This window comes from Salvelinus sp. IW2-2015, linkage group LG6.2 (genome assembly GCF_002910315.2).
Source record: "Salvelinus sp. IW2-2015 linkage group LG6.2, ASM291031v2, whole genome shotgun sequence".
Taxonomy (NCBI): domain Eukaryota; kingdom Metazoa; phylum Chordata; class Actinopteri; order Salmoniformes; family Salmonidae; genus Salvelinus; species Salvelinus sp. IW2-2015.
In genome coordinates this window covers 21,818,582-21,839,378 of record NC_036846.1, presented here as the reverse complement: position 1 = coordinate 21,839,378, position 20,797 = coordinate 21,818,582, and the positions used below count along the sequence as shown (strand labels likewise).

General features: G+C 44.8%; 1 pseudogene; it reads right to left on the bottom strand.

Moving 5' to 3' along the window:
• Positions 1–9,646: 9,646 nt before the first annotated feature.
• The window catches only part of LOC111965534 (teneurin-2-like), a 67,678-nt pseudogene continuing 56,527 nt past the window's right edge, over positions 9,647–20,797 (bottom strand).

Below are 20,797 nucleotides of genomic sequence, written 5' to 3'. Positions count from 1 at the left end.
AGACGTCCACAAGTCTGGTTCATCCTTTCCAAACGCCTGGAGGTACCACGTTCATCTGTACAAACAATAGTACGCAAGTATAAACACCATGGGACCACGCAGCCGTCATACAGCTCAGAAAGAGATGCGTTCTGTCTCCTGGAGATGAACGTACTTTGGTGTGAAAAGTGCAAATCAATCCCAGAACAACAGCAAAGGACATTGTGAAGATGCTGGAGGAAACAGGTACAAAAGTATCAATAGCCACAGTAAAACGAGTCCTATATCGACATAACCTGAAAGGCAGCTCAGCAAGGAAGAAGCCACTGCTCCAAACCCACCATAAAAAAGCCAGACTACGGTTTGCAACTGCACATGGRGAGAAAGATCATACTTTTTGGAGAAATGTCCTCTGGTCTGATGAAACAAAAATAGAACTGTTTGGCCATAATGACCATCGTTATGTTTGGAGGAAAAAGGGGGAGGCTTGCAAGCTGAAGAAATGTACATTTAAGACATTTAGCAGACGCTCTTATCCAGAGCGACTTACAAATTGGAAAGTTCATACATATTCATCCTGGTCCCCCCGTGGGGAATGAACCCACAACCCTGGCGTTGCAAGCGCCATGCTCTACCAACTGAGCCACACGGGAACACCCTCCCAACCATGAAGCACGGGGGTTGCAACATAATGTTGTGAGGGTGGTTTGCTACAGGAGGGACAGGTGCACTTCACAAAATAGATGGCATCATGAGGTAGGAAAATTATGTGGATATATTGAAGCAACATCTCAAGACATCAGTCAGGAAGTTAAAGCTTGGTCGCAAATGGGTCTTCCAAAGGGACAATGACCCCAAGCATGCTTCCAAAGTTGTGACATAATGGCTTAAGGACAACAAAGTCAAGGTATTGGAATGGCCATCACAAAGCCCTGACCTCAATCCCATAGAAAATTTGTGGGCAGAACTGAAAAAGCGTGTGCGAGCAAGGAGGCCTACAAACCTGACTCAGTTACACCAGCTCTGTCAGGAGGAATGGGCCAAAATTCACCCAACTTTATGTGGGAAGCTTCTGGAAGGCAACCCGAAACATTTGACCCAAGTTAAACAATTTAAAGGCAATGCTACCAAATACTAATTGAGTATATGTAAACTTCTGACCCACTGGGAATGTGATGAAAGAAATAAAAGCTGAAATAATTCTCTACTATTATTCTGACATTTCACATTCTTAAAATAAAGTGGTGATCCTAACTGACCTAAGACAGGCAATTTTTTACTAGGATTAAATGTCAGTAATTGTGAAAAACTGAGTTTAAATGTATTTGACTAAGGTGTATGTAAACTTCCGACTTCAACTGTACATCCACAGGTGCACCTCCAATTGACTCAAATGATGTCAATTAGCCTATCAGAAGCTTCTAAAGCCATGACATAATTTCCTGGAACTTTCCAAGCTGTTTATAGTCACAGTCAACTTAGTGTATCTAAACTTCTGACCCACTGGAATTGTGATACAGTGAATTATAAGTGAAACAATCTGTCTGTAAACAATTGTTGGGAAAATTACTTGTTTCATGTACAAAGTAGATGTCCTAACCGACTTGCCAAAACTATAGTTTGTTAACAAGAAATTTGTGGAGTGGTTGAAAAACGAATTTTAAWGACTCCAACCTAGGTGTATGTAAACTTCCGACTTCAACTGTAGCCTTGTTATGTGGATGCAGGGATTGAACCCCAGTGGGGAGGCAGACCAGAGGTGAACGCAAGGGTTGAACCCCAGTGGGGAGGTGGATGCAGGAATTGAACCTCTGTGGGGAGGTGGATGCAGGTATTTAACTCAAGTGGGAAGGCAGATGGGTGATAGCAGGGATTGGACTCCAGTGGGGAGGCAGACAGGTGATTGCGAAGGTGTGATCACAACAGCATACAGGAACTCAAGTCCTTTTGTTCACCTGACCTAGAATTCCTTATAATCAAATGCCGACCGCATTATTAACAAGAGAATTCTCTTCGATTATAGTCACAGCCGTGTATATCCCCCCCAATTAGATACCTCGACGGCCCTGAAAGAACTTCACTGGACTCTGTGTAAACTGGAAACCATATATCCTGAGGCTGCATTTGTTGTAGCTGGGGATTTTTACAATGCTAATATGAGAAGGCTTCCTAAATTCTATAAGCATATCGAATGCACGACACGGGCTGGTAGCATTCTGGGCCATTGCTACTCTAACTTCCGCAATGCATACAAAGCCCTCCCCCGCCCTCCCTTCGGCAAATCTGAACATGACTCCATTTTGTTGCTCCCAGCCTATAGACAGAAACTAAAACAGGAAACGCCCGTGCTCAGGTTTATCCAACACTGGTCTGACCAATCGGATTCCACGCTTCAAGATTGCTTCGATCACGTGGACTGGGATATGTTCCGGGTAGCCGGTGAGCGAGTTTATTAGCAAGTGCATCAGCAATGTTGTACCCACTGTGACTATTAAAACCTTCACTAACCAGAAACTGTGGATTGATGGCAGCATTCATGCAAAACTGAAAGCGTGAACCACCGCTTTTAATCATGGCAAGGCGACTGGAAACATGACCGAATACAAACAGTGTAGCTATTCCATCCGCAAGGCAATCAAACAAGCAAAGCGTCAGTATAGAGACAAAGTAGAGTCGCAATTCAACGGCTCAAACACGAGACGTATGTGGCAGGGTCTACAGTCAATCACGGATTACAAAAGAAACCAGCCCCGTTGAGGACATCGACGTCTTGCTCGCAGATAAATTAAACAACTTCTTTGCTCGTTTTGACGACAATACAGTGCCACTGACATGGCCCGCTACCAAAGCCTGTGGGCTCTCCTTCACTGTGGCCAGCGTGATTAAAACATTTAAAGGTGTTAACCCTCGCAAGGCTGCCGGCCCAGACAGCATCCCTAGCCGCGTCCTCAGAGCATGCGCAGACCAGCTGACTGGTGTGTTAAGGGACATATTCAATCAATCCCTATCCCAGTCTACTGTGCCCACATGTTTCAAGATGGCCACCATTGTTCCTGTTCCCAAGAAAGGTAACTGAACTAAATGACTATTTGCTTTTAGCCAAATCCTTTTAGAGCAAGCCAAATTATTTCATGTTTTAAAAGTTATCCTAGATCAGGATTCATTGTTTGAATGTAAGATGCCAATCATTTGAGAGTACAGCACCATTGTTCCTGTTCCCAAGAAAGCTAAGGTAACTGAGCTAAACGCCTACCGCYCCGTAGCACTCACTTCCGTCATCATGAAGTGCTTTGAGAGACTAGTCAAGGACCATATCATCTCCACCCTACCTGACACCCTAGACCCACTCCACTTTGCTTACCGACCCAATAGGTCCACAGACGACGCAATCGCAACCACACTGCACACTGCCCTAACCCATCTGGACAAGAGGAATACCTATGTGAGAATGCTGTTCATCGACTACAGCTCAGCATTTAACACCATAGTACCMTCCAAACTCGTCATCAAGCTCGAGACCCTGGGTCTCGACCCCGCCCTGTGCAACTGGGTCCTGGACTTCCTGACGGGCCGCCCCCAGGTGGTGAGGGTAGGTAACAACATCTCCACCCCGCTGATCCTCAACACTGGGGCCCCACAAGGGTGCGTTCTGAGCCCTCTCCTGTACTTCCTGTTCACCCATGACTGCGTGGCCATGCACGCCTCCAACTCAATCATCAAGTTTGTAGATAACACTACAGTGGTAGGCTTAATTACCAACAATGACGAGACGGCCTACAGGGAGGAGGTGAGGGCCCTCGGAGTGTGGTGTCAGGAAAACAACCTCTCACTCAACGTCAACAAAACAAAGGAGAAGATCGTGGACTTCAGGAAACAGCAGAGTGAGCATCCCCCTATCCACATCGACGGGACGGTAGCGGAGAAGGTGGAAAGTGTTATGTTCCTCGGCATACACCTCACAGACAAACTGAAATGTTCCACCCACACATACAGCGTGGTGAAGAAGGCGCAACAGAGGACCTCAGGAGGCTAAAGAAATTTGGCTTGTCACCTAAAACCCTGAAACATTTTTACAGATGTACAATTGAGAGCATCCTGTCGGGCTGTATCACCGCCTGGTACGGCAACTGCATCGACCACAACCACAACGCTCTCCAGAGGGTGGTTCGGTCTGCCCGCCTTACTGGGGGCAAACTACCCTCCCTTCAGGACACCTACAGCACCCGATGTCACAGGAAGGCCAAAAAGATCATCAAGGACATCAACCACCTGAGTCACTGCCTGTTCACCCCGTTATCATCCAGAAGGCAAGGTCAGTACAGGTGCATCAAAGCTGGAACCGAGAGACTGAAAAACAGCTTCTCTCTCAAGGCCATCAGACTGTTAAACAGCCATCACGAGCACATTAGAGGCTGCTGCCTATAGGCATAGACTAGGAACCACTGGCAAGGAATGGAACACTAGTCACTTTAATAATGTTTACATATCTGGCATTACTCATCTCATGTGTATATACTGTTTTCTATACTATTCTACGGTATCTCATTCACTTAATAATGCTTACATATCTGGCATTAGTCATCTCATATGTATACACTGTATTCTATAATATTCTACTGTATTCTATACTATTCTACTCTATTTTAGTATGTTCCACTCTGACATTGCTCGTCCATATGTATATATTCTTAATTCATTCCTACTTAGAGTTGTGTGTATTGGGTATATGTTGTGTAATTTGTTAGATATTACTGCACTGTCGGAGCTAGAAGCACAAGCATTTCGCTACACCCGCAATAACATCTGCTAATCACGTGTATGTGACMAATAACATTTTATTTGATAATGTTTGCAAGTATGGGCCCCCAGTAAAGAGGAAAATAAAACTTGACGCCAATGAGTGAAGTAAACAATTACTTTTTATTGATAAGTTTCTCAGAAGAGTCTCTTTTCAGTGTATAAGAATCATTGTTATTCCTTCCTTGTTGTTATTGTTATTATTAAATCAATAATAGTGATTTGGTACATTATGACATCCAGTACTGAACGAGCCTCTTCACAGTGACATGAATCAATCCGCTTCTACGCTTTTTGGGATCTAGAACAGCAATATCTCTGCATCAAAACAAAACCAATAACAGTGGAAAACAACAAACTGGGGATTGATATTGTAGATATTGGGATAATAGATATGATTAGAGTCACACAACTCTAGAGTAGGTAATACCAGCTAAAGGTTAGCACATTACAAGCCACTTCCTCAATAGAAATGTAACACGGGATATTCTGAACAATATTCTACTGTGCTGCTGCTGCATAAAGGTAAGTCTATACACTGTACATCCAGATATATTTCCAAAAAACAGGTTTCACAGTTTTAAAGACTTCATTTAAATTATAAATCKTTTTTTTTTTTTTTTTTTTTACACTTTCTTACATAAACTATTATTTTGGAGTGTGACTATTATTTGCTCTGGGAGCAAATGTTTAAATGAATACAAAAAAAACCATATTGAACATTTCTAACATATTTTACAAAATAAAATAAACGTAAAGTCCTCTTCGATAAAACTAGTGACTCCCTTCATGATTGTCATTTAGTACTACGAATAATAAATACATGTACAAATAATAAAATCATATAAATAGCTTTTGATAATACTAGTTCTGTATGTATTCTGGACTTAGTGTATGGTAGGTGTTTTTAGATTGTTTCTGTACAGAAGTGCCTTGGTGAAAGTTTCACAATTCTACTGCGACTGAAACATACACAACTACTGCTTCTACCGCTACTATACGTAACACCCTGAACTGTAGTATAGTAGTCTGAACTGTAGTAGTCTGAACTGTAGTGTAGTAGTCTGAACTGTAGTAGTCTGAACTGTAGTATAGTAGTCTGAACTGTAGTGTAGTAGTCTGAACTGTAGTCAGTAGGTAGTAGTCTGAACTGTAGTAGTCTGAACTGTAGTAGTATTAAGTAGAGTGGTCTGAACTGTAGTGTACAAGTCTGAATGTAGTATAGTAGTCTGAACTGTAGTGTAAGTAGTCTGAACTGTAGTAATGGTAATGTCTGAGCTGTAGTAGTTGAACTGTAGTATAGTAGTCTGAATGTAGTGTAGTAGTCTGAACTGTAGTGTAGTAGTCGAAGCTGTGTAGTCTGAACTGTAGTATGTAAGTCTGAACTGTAGTGTAGTAGTTCTGAACTGTAGTTATAGTAAATCTGAACTTTGTAGTATAGTAGTCTGAACTGTAGTGTAGTAGTCTGAACTGTAGTATAGTATATCTGAACTGTAGTTGTAGTAGTCTGAACTGTAGTGTAGTAGTCTGAACTGTAGTGAGTCTGAATGAGTATAAGTAGTCTGACTGTAGTGTAGTAGTCTGAACTGTAGTGTAAGTGTCTGAACTGTAGTATAGTAATTCTGAACTGTAGTAAGTAGTCTGGAACTGTAAGTGTAGTAGTCTGAACTGTAGTGTAGTAGTCTGAACTGTAGTGTAGTAGTCTGAACTGTAATATGGTGTTGACTGTGTATGAGTAGTTGAACTGTAGTATAGTAGTCTGAACTGAAGTGTAGTAGTCTGAACTGTAGTAGCCGTAGTTCTGAACTGTAGTATAGTAGTCTGAATGTAAGTGTGTAGTCTGATTTGTAGTAATAGTGTCGATTAGTACGTAGTTGAACTGCAGTATAGTAGTCTGAACTGTAGTATATTAGTCTGAACTGTAGTGTAGTAGTCTGAACTGAAGTGTAGTAGTCTGAACTGTAGTATATAGTCTGAACTGTAGTGTAGTAGTCTGAACTGTAGTGTAGTAGTCTGAACTTGTAGTGTAGTAGTCTGAAAACTGTAGTGTAGTTGTCTGAACTGTAGTGTAGTAGTCTGAACTGTAGTGTAGTAGTTCTGAACTGTAGTCTGAACTGCAGTATAGTAGTCTGAACTGTGTATATTGTTGACTGTAGTGTAGTAGTCTGAACTGAAGTGTAGTAGTCTGAACTGTAGTTATTAGTCTGAACTGTTAGTGGTAGTAGTCTGAACTGTCGTGTAGTAGTCTGAACTGTAGTTTGTAGTAGTCTGAACTGTAGTGTAGTTGTCTGAACTGTAGTGTAGTTAGTCTGAACTGTTAAGTGTAGTATCTGAACTGTAATATGGTAGTCTGAACTGTAGTATGTAGTCTGAACTTGTAGTATAGTAGTCTGAACTGAATGTAGTAGTCTGACTGTATTGGTAGTAGTCTGAACTGTAGTCTGAACTGTAGTAATGTAGTCTGAACTGTAGTATAGTAGTCTGAACTGTAGTGTAAGTAGTCTGAACTGTAGTGTAGTAGTCTGAACTGTACATATGGTAGTCTGAACTGTAGTATAGTAGTCTGAACTGTAGTATAGTAGTCTGACTGAAGTGTAGTAGTTTGAACTGTAGTATAGTAGTCTGAACTGTAGTGTAGTAGTCTGAACTGTAGTGTAGTAGTCTGAACTGTAATATGGTAGTCTGAACTGTAGTATAGTAGTCTGAACTGTAGTATAGTAGTCTGAACTGTAGTGTAGTAAGTCTGAACTGTAGTGTAGTAGTCTGAAATGTAATATGTAGTCTGAACTGTAGTGATGTAGTCTGAACTGTAGTACTTAGTAGTCTGAACTGTTAGTGTAGTAGTCTGAACTTGTGGTGTAGTAGTCTGAACTGTATATGGTAGTCTGAACTGTAGTAAGTAGTCTGAACTGTAGTATAGTTAGTCTGAACTGTAGTGTAGTAGTCTGAACTGTAACTACTGGTAGTCTGAACTGTAGTATAGTAGTCTGAACTGTCATGTTAGTAGTCTGAACTGTAGTGTAGTAGTCTGAACTGTAGTATAGTAGTCTGAACTGTAGTGTAGTAGTTCAACTGTAGTATAGTAGTCTGAACTGTAGTATAGTGTCTGAACTGTAGTTAGTTTGATGTAGTATAGTATGAACTGTAGTATAGTAGTCTGAACTGTAGTGTAGTAGTCTGAACTGTAGTATAATAGTCTGAACTGCAGTATAGTAGATCTGAACTGTAGTAGTCTGAACTGTAGTGTAGTAGTCTGAACTGTAGTATAGATAGTCTGAACTGTAGTATAGTAGTCTGAACTGTAGTGTAGTAGTCTGAACTGTATATGGTAGTCTGAACTGTAGTAGTAGTCTGAACTGTAGTGTAGTAGTCTGAACTTTAGTATAGTAGTCTGCATGTAGTATAGTAGTCTGAACTGAGTGTAATAGTCTGAACTGTAGTATATTTAAGTCTAATTGTAGTGTAGTCTGAACTGTAGTATAGTAGTCTGACTGTAGTGTAGTAGTCTGAACTGTAGTGTAGTATGTCTGAACTGTAAGTAGTCTGAACTGAAGTTTAGTAGTCTGAACTGAGTATATGTCTGAACTGTAGTGTAGTAGTCTGAACTGAAGTATAGTACTCTGAACTGTAGTGTAGTATTGAACTGTAGTGTAGTAGTCTGAACTGTAGTATAGTAGTCTGAACTGTAGTGTAGTAGTCTGAACTGTAGTGTAATAGTCTGAACTGTAGTTTAGTAGTCTGAACTGTAATATGGTAGTCTGAACTGTAGTATAGTAGTCTGAATGTAGTATAGTAGTCTGAACTGAAGTGTAGTAGTCTGAACTGTAGTCGCGTAGTCTGAACTGTAGTGTAGTCTGAACTGTAGTATGTAGTCTGAACTGAAGTGGTAGTGTCTGAACTGTAGTATAGTAGTCTGAACTGTAGTACGTAGTCTGAATGCTATGAGTAGTCTGAACTGTAGTATATTAGTCTGAACTGTAGTGTAGTAGTCTGACTGAGTTTAGTAGTCTGAACTGTAGTATATTAGTCTGAATGTAAGTCTGTAGTAGTCTGAACTGTAGTAGTCTGAACTGTAGTGTAGTAGTCTGAACTGTTAGTGGTAAGTAGTCTGAACTGTAGTATAGTAGTCTGAACTGTAGTATAGTAGTCTGAACTGTACGTGTAGTAGTCTGAACTGTAGTGTAGTATCTGAACTGTAGTGTAGTAGTCTGAACTGTAGTATAGTAGTCTGAACTGTAGTGTAGTAGTCTGAACTGTAGTGTAGTAGTCTGAACTGTAGTGGTGGTAGTCTGAACTGTGAATAGTAGCTCTGATAGTAGTATCAGTAGTCTGAACTGTAGTGTAGTAGTCTGAACTGTAGTGTAGTAGTCTGAACTGTAGTGTAGTAGTCTGAACTGTAGTATGTAGTCTGAACTGTAGTATAGTAGTCTGATGATGTAGTGTCTGAACTGTAGTATAGTAGTCTGAACTGTAAGTCTAGTAGTCTGAACTGTAGTAGTCTGAACTGTAATATGGTAGTCTGAACTGTAGTATAGTAGTCTGAACTGAAGTGTAGTAGTTTGAACTGTAGTATATTAGTCTGAACTGTAGTGTAATAATGCTGAACTGTAGTATGGTAGTCTGACTGTAGTATAGTAGTCGAACTGAAGTTAGTAGTCTGAACTGTAGTATAGTAGTCTGAACTGTAGTGTAGTAGTCTGAACTGAGTGTGGTAATTTAGAACTGTAGCATAGTAGTCTGAACTGTAGTGTAGTAGTCTGAACTGTAGTATAGTAGTCTGAACTGAAGTGTAGTAGTCTGAACTGAGTGTAGTAAGTCTGAACTGTAGTATAGTAGTCTGAAACTGTAGTGTGGTAATCTAGAAACTGTAGTGTAGTAGTCTGAACTGTAGTGTGGTAATTAGAACTGTAGTGTAGTAGTCTGACACATATGGACACATTCTGATACATTTTCACAATATTTTTTTCCCCCTCCAACTTTGTGTCTTTAAAGTTTTCGTTTTCTTTTGTTTGAAGTCTTTATGAGTTAAAGGATCTCAGTGGTGTGAGTATTGGTTGCTAGGATATGTTTGCTGCAATAGCTGAGAACAGTTTTGTGGTGGAGAATGGGAGGCCTGAGACAGATGACTAGTAGTTTTACTCCGTTTACGTGACGCTGCGGTGCTTGTTGCTGATCTTCTCTTCTGATCAGTGTTGTGATTCGCTGGGCCCTGTGGTGGCTCTGCCTCCCTATTGGTCCCTTTGATCTACAAGTTAATTTCAGGTGCAGGCCCTTACCAGAGCACCCAGCACAACACAGCGCCACCATCAGTTCAGAGTCTGTCATTACGCCCTCAAAGTCCCCAAAAATATGGGTGAAAATATCGATTTCTTTTTTTAAAAACGGGAATCTTAGTTATTAAGCAACAGTTTGTTTTTCAAGGTTCATGAGTGCCTTTCTCCACAGTTTGTTTTCAACAACAAATAAAGTAAACTTCTGTCTAAATGTTAGATGTTTTGCCCTTGGCAGTAAAAGTAACAACAACAAAAAGTTTTCTAGTATATTCTTCTTTTCAAAAGTCCCTGCAGCGTTCAGTGAGAAACCCCATTTGTTGGTTTATTTTCTGCGGGGTTGGAGAGGAAAGGGGGAGAAGGTGGGGGGGAGCGAAGAGAGGAAGGAACTAGTAACTAGGGTGAGAATATGAAAGGGATGAGGAGGAGAAGGGGAGGAGAGTCAGTGAGAGAGAAAGAGTCAGCCAGTCCTCCATCCCAGTTCCAGGAGGCTGTTACCTCTTGCCCATCTCGTTCTGTTCAGGAACTGGATGTTGGTGCTGCTGTCAGCCAGTTCTGGGTACTGTTCCACGGGTAAAACATATACCCATCATACCCCTGTTACCCTCCCCGCGCGTCAGCAGCTGCTGCTTCTCTCCCTCCGTCCACAGCCGGCTCCCCTCCTTCCCATCCTTGGCCTCTGCCGCTCCCTCAGCCAGGCCCCAGCCAGGGCCCTCTGCCCGGGCTAGTTCCAGCAGCCTCACCCTCTCCTCATCCACCACGTCCAGCGCTAGCCATACCGCACGCTGAGGTTAACGACGGCACCGCAAACTCCACTGTGGCGCGACGCCGCGACCCTCCCCCACCCGCTCACAGTCGACGTTGACCCTGCTCTCCAGCGCCTTGCGTCCGTTGGTCAGCCCCAGCGCCAGATAAATCACTATCGGCCGAACCGACTTAATCGAAGAAGTGACAGTCATGTCCGGCCTGCGTGTAGTGCGTTCCATGCAGGTAGATGGCGCCATTGAGGACTAAGGCACTTTCCGGCTGTCGTCGGTTGCCATGGAGCTAACTGCCGCCACCACCGTCCTTCCTTCAGCGCTAGCATCACTCCCCGGCCGATGATGGGGTGTTGATGTGCCGAACAGTGTGCCGGGCTTGTCGCCGGCGGTCGCGGGGGTCCTTGTTAAGGAGCCGTCCCTCCAGGGCCATGAAGGCCTGGTTGTGGCGCTCCGCTGCTCCTGCACCCCCGTTATCAGCTACAGGAGAGACAGGGTAGAAGAGGGGTTAAGGTCACTGGTCAAGCAGAAGGAATGCAGCGAGGATAACACTTATACTGTTTGGTTTACAGGCTATTCTCATCTATTAATGTCCAGATTTCCCTGTAATCATTGAAGGTTCATATTAGTGATCCCACAGTATCTTCAATGTCTCATCCGGCTCTGAGAGAAAGAGAGAGGACCAGTTTCTGTAATAGCAGGCCTCATTTAGCTCGCGACAGTATGTTTCAGATTCTGTTTAACATAGAATAAGTACAGGCTGTCCCAGGCCTTCTCACCTGTCCGTTTTCACAGTCCTGCTTGGCCTGCAGCTCGTAGGGAGGCTCCACGAAGTAGAGGGTGTGTGACGGGGAACCCTGGAATGATGTTACTGAGCTGGAACCAAAATCACCAGCCAACTCTTCACGTCTGGGAGCAAAGACAACATAGTTAAAAATGTTTTTAATACAGCTAGCAAGTCATAGAAATATTAGAAAATGTTAAGAAGTTTGAAAATGCTCTAATAATCTGTGTAGCATTAGGGAACATATTTTAAGGTGTAGTAAATATTGTATGTATTTTTTGGGATGTTTCTCGAATCTAAATGAAAAAGAACAAAGAGAACCACAGTACACGGTGACAATGATAACACATCTCCCCCCTCAGCTCTCTCTCCTTTACCTGTAATAACAATAATGTGTTTTATTAAGCGCTTTTCAAGGATCCAAGACGCTCTACCTGTGACGTAGTTCTGATGTCCAACACGTCGCTGAGGGGTTATTGTTCTTGAACATGTACAGGTTGAAGGGTGCAGGGTCCTTGCCGATCTTGGGCCAGCTGGCATAGTCTGGCGAGGTCCAGCGGCCTGCCAGGACGTCATAGTCCCTCTGGGTGAAGTGGACCAGCTTGGTCAGGGTGTCATAGAGACCCCATGGAACCCAACCACCAGCTGGAACTCTGGTTAGAGTCCAGGTACACCTCCCCGTACGCTGTGTACTGCACCTGGAGGTCACAACAAACACAGGTGCATGTTTCACTTCAATTCACTACAACTTTTATCCCCTTTGGGCAAATAGGAAAGACAAAGTTGGGTTACTTGGTCAGTTTTGTATTTTAATTTGAACAATCAAATGTACTCTCTGGACATCAAGTACCAATTTATCTTTTCTTATCTTAACATTGGATAACGGGCCTTGAGATATTTAACAATCATGCAACAAAATAATGATCATTAATAGTATTTTTATTACTGTCATCTTGATTACCTGTTTTATCATCTGTCCGTTGCTGCTGAAGACAGCCAGTGGTGTTCCTGTGTTGTCTGAGGCGATGTAATACTCCTCTCCACTACTCACCTCCATAGCAAACAGATGACCCTGAGGGGAAGCAGTACGGGCTTTAACATCCCATAACTCACAAGGACAGTCACCCATAATCACAGTCACGCACCATACACTCCACAGTCACGTCACCAAACTCACAGACAGTCACGTCACCATAACTCACAGACAGTCACGTCACCATAACTCACAGACAGTCACGTCACCATAACTCACAGACAGTCATGTTACCATAACTCACAGACAGTCACGTCACCATAACTCACAGACAGTCACGTCACCATAACATTTTACATTTACATTACATTTAAGTCATTTAGCTGACGCTCTTATCCAGAGCGACTTACAAATTGGAAAGTTCATACATATTCATCCTGGTCCCCCCGTGGGGAATGAACCCACAACCCTGGCGTTGCAAGCGCCATGCTCTACCAACTGAGCCACACGGGACCACACGGGACCATAACTCACAGACAGTTACATCACCATAACTCACAGACAGTTACATCACCATAACTCACAGACAGTCACGTCCAGTGCTTAATTTGAGTAGGATCCTGCCAGAACAGGATCCAGCACCTTTTCATTTTGGACTGTTTTGTTCCGGAATCTATTTGGCCGGATTCGGTACCTCTCCTGGCATGAAAAATAATTTTATATCTTTATTAATTTTCCTGCCCCCACAATTTTTTTAAATGTGAAACAGTTTTTTTTTAGAGCCCAGGCCTAATATTCTAAGAGATGATTTGGGTTTGCCGGCCCGGATTTATGATTTGCGCAACATTGTAACCTATGTTTCAGACCAACGAGTGGCCGTGGCTGTGTGAGAAGTGCACCAGTATCTCTCACATAACTAGTGTGGTGTACCGCGGACAAGCCACCAGGGGGAGACTCGTCGAGGCCTGGTGACAGACAGAGTCTACATTACGCGTCTGAGGCTCCCTCTGCTGGCTGTGCCAGGTCTCGATGGGTCCTCCGGCCAGGACTAATTCAGGCTGATTTGAGGCTGGTGAGTAATCAAGGGGCTGATTGATCACCAGCCGTACGGGTCCCATAAAGCTGTCAGGAGGGCAGCACACGGGAGGGTTGGAGGTAGTAAGAGGTTGCTACTGGATAAATGTCCTCATGGTCTACTAGAACCAAGGGGCTCTGTGTTTTACCCCAGAGGAGACAGCTTTCCCCGGAGCCCAGAACGCGGTAATCCAGAAGAGGTCTCCTGGAGGAGACTGGTTTCTTTTCTTTTTCTTTAATGTTTTAAATAAACACCCTTGAAACTGAGGTATCACACTTGTGTTTGATCTGTGTAAACGTCTTGATCAAACCCCCTGGTCTGCCACAAGTGGTGGAGAATGAGGGAAAATCTGACAACGTGGTCAGACCAGGGTTGACGTTTAGGTAGTATCAGCATTGATGAGTTGATAGCTCAGTTCGTTCGGGCCCAACAAGCGCCACAGGACATTCAGGAAGGAACGCTGGAAGAACAGTGTCTACAGAAGCCTGCTTGAGGAAATCAGGAAGCTGTGAGGAGAAACGCAGACTGAATCACAACCCAATCAGTTTTTATAATCAAGCTAATGGAGGATGACGACATCGAGACCTACCTCTGCACGTTAGAACGGACAGCACTATGGGAAGGATTGTCCAAGGCGAAGTGGGCAAGTCTGCTGGCCCCGTTCCGGTCCGGAGACGACCAAAAGGTGTATTATTACCTCAACACCGAACAGGCGGCTAACTACGACTGTCTCAAGAGGGAGGTACTCAGCCGACACCGGTACAGCCTAGCCCGTCAGGCCCAACTTGTCCACAACTAGAGGTTCATGGCCGAATATTCCTCCCGAGCACAGATGAGCGACCTACTGCGCATCACCAGGGCATGGCTCCTAACCGACGTAGCCACCCTCCCCGTTATCGACAAAATCGGTCATGGATCACTTCTTACAGGCATGAAGAGGGCGGCAAGCCTTGGAGGACCTCTTGGGAGCCGCACCAGAATACCGAGGCCCTGCTGAAGGGGATGCAGGAGCCGTCGGAGGACATGGAAGGACGACCCCACCACCGTACAATCCGACAGTGAGCCGGGCTAAAGGACTGCAGACCCACGGAGAGACAGCCAGGGGAGAAGACTAAAGGAGGTGTTTTGAGTGTAGCGCCAGGGGACACCTTGCATGAAATTGCCTGGGTCGAGAGGAGTTGAGGCCCCGGAGACGAGTCGGGCAACGCAGTAAACTACTTCACCTCCTGTTGGACCCACAGCGAACCACAGCGAACCTGTGAAAGTCGACAGTCGTGACACCCAGGCTCTGTTGGATTCCGGGAGTGTGGTAATGCTCGTACAAGCACGCCTGCTGGCCCATCCGACTGACCGTGGTGAGGAGATGTCCGTCTCCTGTGTCCACGGTGAAACCAAGAGGTATTCGACCGGGCAGGCCACCATCGTAACGCCACAAGGGAGCTGCCAGATGGTGGTGGGTGCCGTACCTGAGTTGCCGGTATCCCTCCTCGTGGGAAGAGATTGTCCGATGTTCACAGCACTGTGGAGGCACGAGCTGGGAAAAAAAGTAAGAGCCGGCGACCGACGAGAGCAGGGATGGACCGTCACCTGCGTGGCCCGGAAGCATGCGGTTGCCAACCGCGTGTCTACGGACCCAGAGTCGGCGTCCAAGGGGGCGCCAGAACCATCCACACCTGGTGAACAACCGGAGGAGGAGCCTATACTCCCTCTCCTCGATTTTGAGGGACCTCTGAGGGTACAGTTTGGGACTGCCCAGTGGGACCATTTAGTGGGAAGTGATAGCAGTGGATGGCCAGCTTCTTCCAGGGGTGAGTGACTGGCGATACCCCCATTTCCAAATMAAAAATAACCTGTTGTATCAGGTGTCGCTCAAAAAGGGGGAAGTCCGAGAGGTGCTGTTGCTGCCCCGCCGGTACGTCGGAACCATTATTCAGCTGGCCCACACCCATTTGTTGAGGGYGCACCTGGGAATGGAGAAGACCTGGGAAAGGATCACCGCCCGGTTCCGCTGTTCCGGGATGAGGCAGGCCATGGAAGTATATTGCCGCAGCTGCCCGGAGTGTCAAATCACCGCCTCAAAGCACACTTCCGGAACCTGCTGGTTCCCCTACTGATCATTGGAGTGCTGTTTGAACGCATCAATATGGACAGTGTGCCCCCTGATAAAAACATCCCGGTATATCCTGGTTATAGTAGATTATGCCACCCGATATCCCGAAGCCATTCCCGCTTCTCTTTTTCTGTTGTGCACAGGTCAGGGGCGAAGCATGGGAAAGCGGATACCCTATCGAGAAGGGAGACGTACATCGCACTGACGACCGCCCCCTCCCCGACAGGGCTAACGTCTTGATCAAACCCTCTGGTCTGCCACACTAGAATGAGGAACTGCAACATCCCTGATACATTTAAATACAAAAAACACTACGCAGACAAAGCAAGCCTTTCGCAATATTTCAAATACAATCGAGGGAAAACACAGGTTGGAAAGCAAATGGCTCCTGCTGAAAAGACTGTGCTGTAGGCTACCAAAATATTTGATCAACTTCCAAATACTGTTTTACAAAAGTGAGAGAGAGATAGGCTTTTGGCACGAGTGCATCGACAAGCACCAGTGAGTGAGCTGCGCATCATTGGGTGAGTCAGTGAAACTGGAAAGCATTTTTAGGACTATAATTTCATCCTCATATTGTAGCCTACAATATGTGTCTCCACACACCTAGGACTAGCCTATTGATGGATTCAAGACAAGGTCATTTTTGCCAGTGTCAAAGTAGCCTGCCATTTTGATAATTTGTGAGGTATTAAAAAAGATTCTGCTACAGTCTCCAGTCATCTAAAATTAAGTAGATTTGCATGAAATGTGTTTATAAAAAGGCCAACATTTTTCTGGACCGTAAGCTACTAAAAATGTTTCCCAAAGTGCCTCTACTCTACTGCTCTATGCCACTACGCAAATGTGATGATATGCAATCCTTTATTATGAAGGGGATTTTTTTTCTCATGCATTCTGGTACCTCAGAACTCCCCAGGTCACCCTCCTTTAGTGCTCACTTTTTGTTCCGGCACCTCACGATTGACAAATTAAGCCCTGGTGACGTCACCATAACTCACAGACATTACCATAACGTAATGATAGCATCACAAAAGCTTGGTTATATCACAACGATAACAAAGTCATAACACAATCACGATGAATAGTATTTATCACATGTAGCCTGTAGATGAACACACTTTTCCCTAACAATTTGGTAGCCTTACCTGCAAGTCATAGTACAGTGAAGCGATATCTGAACTGGAGTGGTTAAATATATGTGTGACTCTAGCCGGGTGGTTCAGATCAGCGTAAAAGAACTGGAGGTGTTGTCCCAGACTGGTCCGAGTGGACACTCTCCTTCCCAGTCCGTCATAATGGTACTGGACGCTCCAGCCTCCCGGTAGCTTGCTATATGCTCTGAGGAGCTGGCCCTTGGAGTTGTAGTCGAAGACATCCGAGCCTCGCTGGCTCAGGAAGCCATCCTCATCAAGATGGTACTGCACGTCGCCCAGGCGCGTGATGCGGTCTCGGAGGTCGTAGCGGAGCGGCGTGAGGCGGGCGCTGTTCCCGGGGTTGAGGAGGTGCAGGTTACCGTTCAAGTCGTAGCTGTAGCGCCACGTGGACCAGTCATTCACCTGGAGGCATAGACAATGAAAATAACTCTTTAAAAACACACCTGAAGTCAACTCTTTAATAAGTCAACTCTTTAATACCACACCTGAAGTCAACTCTTTAATATGTCAACTCTTCAATACCACACCTGAAGTCAACTCTTTAATATGTCAACTCTTTAAAAACACACCTGAAGTCAACTCTTTAATATGTCAACTCTTTAATACACACCTGAAGTCAACTCTTTAATAATGTCAACTCTTTAAAACACTGAAGTCAACTCTTTAAATATGTCAACTACTTTAATACCACCTGAAGTCAATCTTTAATATGTCAACTCTTTTAATACCACCCTGAAGTCAACTCTTTAATATGTCAACTCTTTAATCCGACACTCTGAAGTCAACTCTTTAATATGTCAACTCTTTAATACCACAGCCTGAGTCAACTCCTTTAATATGTCAACTCTTAATCACCACAACCTGAAGTCAACTCTTTAATATGTCAACTCTTTAAAAAGACACCTGAAGTCAACTCTTTAATATGTCAACTCTTTAATACCACACCTGAAGTCAACTCTTTAATATGTAACACTATTTAAAAACACACCTGAAGTCAACTCTTTAATATGTCAACTCTTTAATACCACACCTGAAGTCAACTCTTTAATATGTCATCTCTTTAAAAACACATGAAGTCAACTCTTTAATATGTCAACTCTTTAATAACCACACCTGAAGTCAACTCTTAATTATGTCATCTCTTTAAAAACCAACACCTGAAGTCAACTCTTTAATAACACAGGTGCGTAGCAGAATCAATGGCCTATGCTCCTTATAGAAGACAAGGGCTTAAAGTCAGGTAGTCAACATAGGAAAATCAAAACTGAAGTGTAAAGTGAAAAGGAATCCCATACTGTGTGTATTTGCAAAGAACAACAACATTTAATCAAGTCTAAAGTTTCAGGAAGTGGTCTGTAGTAATCTTCTAGGATTGTGATTTGGTGCTCACTACTGCAGGACTAGTATCTCACTGGTAATGTCAAATCTCCTACCTTCACCCCGCTGAGCGTGTCCCGTCCCCGTCATACTCATAGCGGTACTGTGTTTGTGTTGGCGTACGGTCCTATCTTCAGCTCCTCTTCACACCACGCGTCCCATACTGTCGTACTGCACCGTCATCGTACTCAGGGACTGAAGATCTCGTACTGCACCTCCTTGATGCGCCCCGTGGGTGTCGAAGTGCTTGCTGAGGGTCATCACAGCCGTGGTTATTGTCTGGTTGATGTCATAGTAGATCACACCAAACTTCCCAAAGTGTTCACCTGTAGCCAAGATAAGAGTTAAGAGTTAAGTAAAATATTGTACAGAGGGTCTAGGTCCCACTTTAATCCAGTATAGGTGATTTATGCTCAATCTATCAACTGTAACTGACATCCTGCCAGGGTTTGGTTGTGGCTGGGAGTTAGGGTTAGGGTTGAGGTTGAAGCTAGGGTTAGGGTTGAGGCTGGAGTTAGGGTTGAGGTTGGAGTTAGGGTTAGGGTTGAGGTTGAAGCTAGGGTTAGAGTTGAGGCTGGAGTAGGGTTGAGGCTGGAGTTAGGGTTAGGGTTGAGGTTGACGCTAGGGTTATGGTTGAGGTTGAGCTAGGGTTAGGGTTGAGGCTGGAGTTAGGGTTAGGGTTGAGGCTGGAGTTAGGGTTAGGGTTGAGGTTGAAGCTAGGGTTAGGGTTGAGGCTGGAGTTAGGGTTAGGCTTGAGGCTAAGTTAGGGTTGGGTTGAGGCTGGAGTTAGGGTTAGGGTTGAGGTTGGAGTTAGGGTTAGGGTTGAGGTTGGAGTTAGGTTAGGGTTGAGGTTAGAGTTTAGGGTTGAGGCTGGAGTTAGGGTTAGGGTTGAGGCTGGAGTTAGGGTTGGGGTTGGAGTTAGGGTTGAGGTTGAGGTTGAAGCTAAGGTTAGGGTTGAGGTTGGAGTTAGGGTTAGGGTTGAGGTTGGAGTTAGGGTTTGAAGCTAGGGTTAGGGTTGAGGTTGAAGCTAGGGTTAGGGTTTTTATATATTTTTTATTTCACCTTTATTTAACTAGGCAAGTCAGTAAAGAACAAATTTTACTTACAATGACGGCCTACCCTGGCCAAACCTTAACCCGGATGACGCTGGGTCAATTGTGCGCCGCCCTATGGGACTCCCATCACGGCCGGTTGTGATATAGACTGGAATCGAACCAGGGTCTGTAGTGATGCCTCTAGCACTGAGATGCAGCGCCTTAGACCGCTGCGCCACTCGGAGCACCATAAAAAAAGGGTTGAGGCTGGAGCAAGTGTTAGGGTTGAGATTGGAGCTGGAGCTAGTGTTAGGGTTGAGCTGGAGCTAGTTTAGGGTTGAGGCTGGAGTAGTGGTTAGGGTTGAGACTGGAGCTAGTGTTAGGGTTTGAGACTGGAGCTAGTGTTAGGGTTGAGACCTGGAAGCTAGTGTTAGGGTGAGACTGGAGCTAGTGTTTAGGGTTGAGACTGGAGCTAGTGTTTAGGGTTGAGCTGGAGCTAGTGTTTGGGTTGAGACTGGAGCTAGTGTAGGGTGAGACTGAGCTAGTGTTAGGGTGAGACTGGAGGCTAGTGTTAGGGTTGAGACTATGGAGCTGGAGTAGTGTTAGGGTTGAGACTGGAGCTAGTGTTAAGGGTTGAGCTGGAGCTAGTGTTAGGGTTGAGACTGGAGCTATGTGGTTACGGGTTGTGGCTGGAGCTAGTGTTAGGTTTGAGGCTGGAGCTGGAGCTGGAGCTAGTGTTAGGGTTGAGCTGGAGGCTAGTGTTAGGGTTGAGGCTGGAGCTAGTGTTGGGTTGAGGCTGGAGCTAGTGTAAGGTTGAGGCTGGAGCGGGTGTTAGGTTGAGGCTGGAGCTGGAGCTAGTGTTAGGGTTGAGGCTGGAGCTGGAGCTAGTGTTTAGGGTTGAGCTGGGCTGAGCTAGTGTTAGGTTAGGCTGGAGCGTAGTGTTAGGGTTGAAGCTGAGCTAGTGTTAGGGTTGAGGCTGGAGCTAGTGTTAGGTTGAGGCTGGAGCGGGTGTTAGGGTTGAGGCTGGAGCTCAGTGTTAGGGTTGAGGCTGGAGCTAGTGTTAGATTTGAGGCAGGAGCTGGAGCTAGTGTTAGGGTTGGGTGGAGCTAGTGTTAGGGTTGAAAACTGGAGCAAGTGTTAGGGTTGAGGCTGGAACTAGTGTTAGGTTGAGGCTGGAGCTAGTGTTAGGTTTGAGGCTGGAGCTAGTGTTTAGGGTTGAAACTGGAGCAAGTGTTAGGTTGAGGCTGGAGAGTTTGCTGGAGCTAGTGTTAGGGTTGAGGCTGGAGCTGGACTAGTTAGGGTTGAGCTGGAGCTAGTGTTAGGGTTGAGGCTGGAGCTAGTGTTAGGGTTGAGGCTGGGAGCTAGTGTTAGGTGTTGAAACTGGAGCAAGTGTTAGGGTTGAGGCTGGAAACTAGTGTTAAGGTTGAGGCTGCGAGCTACTGTTAGGGATGAGGCTGGAGCTAGTGCTAGGGTTTGAGGCTGG